This window comes from Phragmites australis, chromosome 12 (assembly GCF_958298935.1).
Source record: "Phragmites australis chromosome 12, lpPhrAust1.1, whole genome shotgun sequence".
Lineage (NCBI taxonomy): Eukaryota > Viridiplantae > Streptophyta > Magnoliopsida > Poales > Poaceae > Phragmites > Phragmites australis.
In genome coordinates, this window is record NC_084932.1 from 19,590,651 (window position 1) to 19,596,252 (window position 5,602).

The 5,602-nt window shown below is 41.8% G+C and overlaps 1 pseudogene; it reads right to left on the minus strand.

The window, feature by feature from the left end:
- Window positions 1-1,349: 1,349 nt before the first annotated feature.
- LOC133886376 (uncharacterized) lies at window positions 1,350-3,765 on the minus strand (annotated as a pseudogene).
- Between the last annotated feature and the right edge of the window lie 1,837 nt (window positions 3,766-5,602).

Sequence of the window (5,602 nt, forward strand, 5' to 3'; positions counted from 1 at the left end):
CGGTCGTGCTAACGCGGGACTGGTTGCCCGTTAGTCGCGTCTTTCAGGAATAGGAATAGTATACGTGCAAAAAATGCTAAAGAAATAATAAAAAAAGTTGACCATACATGAGAAACGTGTTATGCTAGATAGCAAAAATCTAAGGCGGGACGTTGGAAGTGTGGTTCAAGGCCCATAATTTTTCAGTTGCAGATGCCCTGCCATTATATAAAGTGGAATGGTAGAGATACCTAAAGGGATGGCCACTACGAAAGGACCTATTCTCTAAGCATCTGAAGGCATACTCAGACAACTAGCTAGATACCTCATTCATGTGTGATGGACACAATTTTCTCCAAAGTTTGCTTTGTCCGAATATAGCGCAACAGACTTTGACTCTATGTAGCTATGGTCTGAAAGGATGTGGCCTCACCTCCTAGTTCATATGACTTCATGTATAATAAAAACCATATTCTTATGCTTGTGAGGGATCTCTTTAAGACGTGAGACATGTCTGGCCATCTCATAGGATTGTCTTCCTTAGGAGAGTTTTTTTTTTCTTTTTCCGGAAGGCAGGATCAGACGGGAAGATGATTCTGTGTGTTTGTGCTGTAATTTTCTTGTTGTGTAGGATCCTTTCTGTAATTTGGGCAGACCTGAAGATGTTGGGTTATGTTCTCCGCTGTAATACTGTACTTCTCCAGAACATTCCTGCATTTCCAGGGGTGTAGACGCGTGGGAATAAAGGTCTAGGTGAATATTAGGCTGTTTAGCATGTTCATTTGTTCTATAGAGATCATGGGCCCAAGAATAACACAGCTTATGGAATGAATTACTCGAGAATAAGAAAGCACCAATTTTGTGCTTGCCACTATTCAGCTGCTAGATTTGTTAACAACTCAAACTAGAAGTTCTGTTCCCAATTGGAAGTTTCGGTCATGCCAGAATATCCGATTACCCCCGGAATGAGGTTCTCAGTTTGAACTAGAATAATTAACCAGGAAGTTCCGGCTCTAAACCGATAATTCCGACCATGCCGGAATATCTGATTCTTCCCCGGAATGAGATTTTCGGGTTGGAGAAAAAAATATTTAAATGAAAGTTCCGATCCAAAACCAGATATTCTGGTAAAAACTTAACCAGAAGTTCCGATCCAAAACCGGATGCTCCAACCTATTGAATTTTCTAGCTCCGAAATTCTTCACTCTATGTCAATTTTTGTCATTAACACATGCCCTCCCTGTTTTTTGGTAAAGTTTGCATGCCAAAAAACTTATCATCTCTCATTCTATATTTCTTAGGACGATGATCAAGACATCGGCCATGAATATTCCTTAGGACGATGGTAACGAATACATTGGCCACATTTTCTAAGCATCTTGCCACACATTAGGATAGAATTTCTTCAAGTATCGTCCGTTAAGAGCTTTAGGCAATTTCTCCCCTTGCAACCCTTCTGGCAAATAAGAATTTCCAGGAACGATATCTACAACTTCGTATTGAGCTTCCCAATTTCGAGACCATTGACCAAACTTGTTGTCCTTTGATCCAATAGGAAAAATAGTCTTCCACACAAGATCTCTATTCTGAAACGCCTTTGCTTTTACTTTCTTGTTGTAAGCTTTGGCTACCCTTAATTTGTCCATTTCGATCTCTCTTATAGCCTTCAACCGTTCATCCATCACTTCATCAATCATATTGATCATTAGATCATAATAATCCGTAGCCAACCTTAAAGCATTAAGATTTACTTCAATAGGTAAAACAACTTCTTGTCCATAAACAAGTTCATACGACATTACTTTAGTGGCACCATGTCTAGATATACGATGTGCCCACAAAGCCTTCGATAGAACCTCGTACCACCTTCTAGGATGTTCCTCTATTTTATTCTTGATAAGGTTAATTAAAATTTTATTAGTAGACTCGGCCTGACCATTGGCCTGAGAATAATATGGAGATGAATTAAGAAGCTTAATTTTCAATGACTTGGCAAATTCACGTACCTAATGTGATATGAAAGAAGTACCTTGATCCGTAGTTGAAGTTTGTGAAATGTCGAATATATGAACAATATGCTCCAAAATAAAGTCAATTACCTCCTTATGTGTCATGTTCTTGAGAGGAATAGCTTCAGCCCATTGAGTGAAGTAATCCATAGCAACCAAGATGAAGCGATGACCTTTAGATGATGGAAGATGTATTTGGCTGATAAAATTCAAGCCCCTACCTCGGAACTGCCATGGTTTGATAATAGGATGCATCATAGCAGCATGAACTAATTGAATATCACAAAATTTCTGACATGCCTCACATTCTTTATAATACCTAAAGCAATCACTAAATATAGTGGGCCAATAAAATTCGGCTCTTTTCAACAACCACTTCATCTTATGTGATGATTGATGGGTGCCACATATGCCTTCATGCACCTCACCCATAGCAACTTTTGCTTGATCTGAATCCTAGCACTTGAGAGGCACACCCTCCACCATTCGGCGATATAAATCATCATTCAATAATGTATATTTGAAAGCTTGTCGCCGATCTTTCTATGAACACTCTTGCTTGGATCCTTCAAATAATCAATGAGAGGTCTCCTCCAATATTTAAATTCAGCACCTTCAACCTTTTATTCCGATGAAGTAGACACAACCGAACCCAAAAATTCATGTTCGGCCATACAATGATCAACACATTCAAGCATCGGTCTTTCAATCACAAAGAATTTATCTCTATTAACTTGATAACTAGATATTTCCTATGCTAAATTATTAACTTTGAAATTATCATCTCTAGACACATGCTTAATAGAAAAATCATCCAAAATAGCAATAATGTCTAGACACTTATCAAGATATCTATTTTGTGATCCATTGAAACATTGATAATTACCGAAAACTTGCTGCACACTAGCAATGAATCACCAAAAGCCTCTATGTGCTTTACACCTATGGAGCTTAGAATTTTTAATCCTAACAAGAGAGCTTCATATTCGGCTCGATGATTAGTTAAAAAATATTCTACACAACAAGATGTTCAAAAACAGCACCTCTAGGTGACACAAAAATAAGACCAACACATTGTCCAACCCCACAAGCTGAGCCATCAAATAAAGCTTCCATAGTTTAATAGATATATAGCCAACTCCTAAATCATGCTTATCATCAATCCGATGGTCAACAATAAAATTAGCTACGATTTGACCTTTCATAGATTTCAAAGATTCATAAGCCAAATCATATTCTATAAGTGCATAAGCCCATTTATACCACTTAAAATTGGCTTTTGCCACATATATTTAACCACATCGGCTTGACATGCTACTACACAAGTACTAGATAGCAAATTTACTAATTCAGCTCCACCATCAACAATCATTCTTGCAATTGGCTTCCTATTAATATGACCTTTAACATATAATGGCTTCAAATGCTGACCCATCGCCTTTGGCTTCTCAAAAATAGCTTCTTTTGGCCCTAAATTCAATTTAGCCACTTCACCTTCATCCATAGCATGAAATTTCGAAGGTAACATAAAAACCAAATTGACATCCATACCTTTGGTAGGTGAATCATCGTTAGTATGCACCAACGAATCACCATAATCAACTAATTCCTCATCTTCCTTGTCTTCTTGCATCGGCAACGGTGTTGTTGTTGGTAAAAGGGCTGTTGTAGGAGCTGTCACTGCATCTAATTTTGCTTTCAATACTTGCTTCACGGGTTGCATAGGCTTAACTTCATTGAAAGCATCATTCTGCAATTTTTCAGCTTGTTGTTCCATCAATTCTTGCTTGTGAATCTGCTGCAATATTCTCTTTTTTGTGTGAGATAAGCCGAAAGGATACCACCTCAGCTGTAGATATTTAGTGTTGGGGGAAAGACCCAGACCCACAAAAGAGCCCATGTAACAAAGTAGCCCATATAAAGAACCAAGGGACTTTATATAATATTTGTACCCCACCAAGGGTTGGAGAGGAAGTTTCACCTCTCCCCCTCACCTATATAAAGGACCCAAGAGGTCAAGAGGATGGGGTTCCTCTCATATCCATTCCTCTCTCCCTCTCTCTGCCTAGATTGAACCTTTCGATACTGTTAATGGAAATAGTCCCAATAGTTGGCGCCATCTATGGGGACCGGTTCTAAGGAGTGAGGAGGCATTCGGATCAGACAGGTTTTGTAAGGAGCCCTTCGTACAAAAGGCACACTTCGTATAGAGGAGGCATTCGTACAAAAGATACCCTTCATACAAGAGACACCCTTCGTACAGAGGAGGCCTTCGTACAAAAGGCACCCTTCGTCAAGAGAGGATCTTCATACAAGAGGTACCCTTCAGATCAGACACGACCATCGTACAGGCATGACCTTCGTATAGGCAGGGTCTTCACACCAGTAGGACCTTCGTACCAGCTGGGCTATTGTCTTGGAGGAATCCTTCGTTAGGCTTTCATCAGGTTGAATTTCCTTGAGCCTTCGTCGGGGAACAAACCTTCAAGGGCCTTCATTGAAGAACAACCCTTTGTCAGGCCTTCGTCGAAAAATAATCATTAATTAGGCCTTCGTCAAAAATAAGCAGGCCTTCGAACAAGTAGGTCTTCATACCAGCAGGGTCTTCATACAAGAATACCCTTCGTACAAGAGTCACCCTTCGTACAAGGGGCACCCTTCGTTCAGGGGACACCCTTTGTCCAAGAGGCAATCTGCAGCAGATAAGTCGACGCAACAGTTGCTCCTTTCCGTATAAATTCTACCTCGCTTACTATTCTCACTAGAAATTTTGGAAAGTCCTGTACACTTCTACCTCGCTTACTATTCTCACTAGAAATTTTGGAAGTCCCTTTGTACAGCATGCAGCCTTTCGAACTCCTTTGTACACGAAGAAATTTGCAGCAGATGCAGACAGAGGGCTTCGTCCCCGCGCATGAGCCTTTGTCGCGCTTCATCACCACAGTGGGCCTGACGCGTAGGCATTCCGACATTAGGACTTTGTCAGCCTTCACACGCCTTAGCCTTGCGCAAAACCGCAAGCACCTTTGTGTGCTGAACCTTCACGCTGAGCACCTTCGCAAGCAAGATCACAGGCACCTCACACTGGGCCTTCGTGTCAGGCCTTCGCTGCGCCTCCAACTCGTGCTGGGCCTTCGTGCGCAAGGCAGCGAGCTTGCTTTTGACGTTCAGGCCGAATCGATCACTGCAGCCTTCGACATTCGTGCCGAAGACCCCTTCGCAGGCCTTAGGCGCTCGGTAGAACTTCTCCTGCCTTCGACGTTCAGCCCGAAGCCGCAACTCTTCACGAGCTGTGAATCACGGACAGGAGCGAACGTTCAGCCCAAAGACCCCTTCACGGGCCCTCCTGGCTTTGCTAGTGGCGGACTCAACTGAGCTGCTTCTTCGCAAGCCCAGGTACAGCTCCTTCGCGACCCTTGGAACCAACACCTTGCACAACGCCATTTATTGCGGCCAGAGGTAACCAGTTCCGCAAGCCTTTTATTTTTTCAGAAAAAGATTGCTATGAAGTGGGTTTCGATAGCATAACCTTCTGAGAGGCTCCGCGCTACGCACTAGCCAATTTCCTTGTAAACCATTCCACCATGTGTTGCATTGTGATTAGCTTCAGGAAG